This window comes from Triticum dicoccoides, chromosome 1B (assembly GCF_002162155.2).
Source record: "Triticum dicoccoides isolate Atlit2015 ecotype Zavitan chromosome 1B, WEW_v2.0, whole genome shotgun sequence".
Lineage (NCBI taxonomy): Eukaryota > Viridiplantae > Streptophyta > Magnoliopsida > Poales > Poaceae > Triticum > Triticum dicoccoides.
The window spans coordinates 49589378-49590980 of record NC_041381.1 but is presented as its reverse complement, the minus strand read 5'-3'; positions in this window follow the sequence as shown (position 1 = coordinate 49590980).

Genomic DNA, 1603 nt, shown 5'->3' with positions numbered 1-1603 from the left:
TTCTTTTTCCTCCTATTTAATATTACTTTTTTTATCATTATATTCAAAAACAGATTCTGTTATTTTATTTTCTAACAAAAATTCTTTATGATAATTCCTTTTGCTATTAAAGTGTCTAACAAAAAATTTCTTTATGAAAATTCTTTTTTCTTTTAATGTTTTGAACAGAAAATACTTTGATAATTTTAGTTGCATAAATTTATATAATTTTAGTTTCAATAATACTTATTTATTTTGTTTTTACTTATTTATTAAAGTTTATTTTGTTTCTACTTATTTATTTTCTTTTCTTTTTTGTTTTTTATTTATTTTATGAAATTCTTTCTTTTTCTTTATTTATTTTATTTTGTTTCTACTTATTGTTGCTATTTTTATTTATTTTATTAAAGTTTATTTATTTTACTTTATTAAAGTTTATTTTGTTTCTACTTATTTATTTTCTTTTCTTTTTTTGCTTTTTTATTTATTTTATGAAAATTCTTTTTGCTTTTAATGTTCTAGACACACAAAGCCCTCTCCCCTGGCCGGTTCATTGGTCCCGGTTCATGGCTTGAACCGGTACTAAAGACCATCATTTGGTCCCGGTTCAAGGCACCAACCGGGACCAATGGTGGTGGGCCAGGAGCGAGGCACATTGGTCCCGGTTCGTCCCAACAACCGAGACCAAAGGGGCGAGAAGAACCGGGACCAATGCCCCCACGAGGCCTGGCAGGGCCCCTGGCCTCACGAACCGGGACCAATGGGCCCATGGGTCCCGGTTCGTGACTGAACCGGGACTAATGGGCTTATCTGGCCTGAACGTATGCCCTGTTTTCTACTAGTGATCCTTGCAATTAACCGCTGAGGGGATTGACAACCCCCTTGATCGCGTTGCGTGCAAGTATTTGTTCTTTTGTGTGTGGGTGCTGTTCATGAGATCTTGCTTGGTTCTCCTACTGGATTGATAAACTTGGTTCTTAACTAAGGAAAATACTTATGTCTGTTTTACTGCATCATCATTTTCTCTTCAAGGAAATCCCAACATAGCTCAAGAAGTAGCAGCACTCGCCGTACATCTGACCCTCCGCTAGCCGGTGTTGCTCCAAGAGGAACATGTTGCACCGTTGTTCCTCCTACGCCTGCTAGAATGCTGAGAAAGGCGTCGACGTAACAGTCGCCCCTCCGCCATGGCGGCGTTGAAGTGCGCTTGCTCCATGGTGAAGCCGGCGTGCGCAGTAGGCGGGGAAGCCGGGGTGGAGTCGTCGGAGCCTGTCTCCATCGTGGTGTCGTCCTCATCATCGGAGACCTCGGGTGAGCTGGCCGGCAAGCCGTCCTCGATCCGCCTGGCATGACTGCAATGCTAGGCGGCGGCAAGGGCGTCTACTGCATGCTTCATCTCCGGCGACAGATTGTCCCACAGTGCTTTCACGCTGGTGGTCACGGCGGATGTGAAGGAAAGGAGGAGGATGTGGGACGGATGTGTTGTGTTGTGGAGATACTCGGGTTTGGCCGTCCTTAAATAGCAGATTCCGTTGAGGGCAGGCGTCCGGGTGCATAAATGTGGGACGCCAGAGTGGGTTTCTCAGCCAGCGAGCCTGCTTAATGGCGACATACGGACGAACGG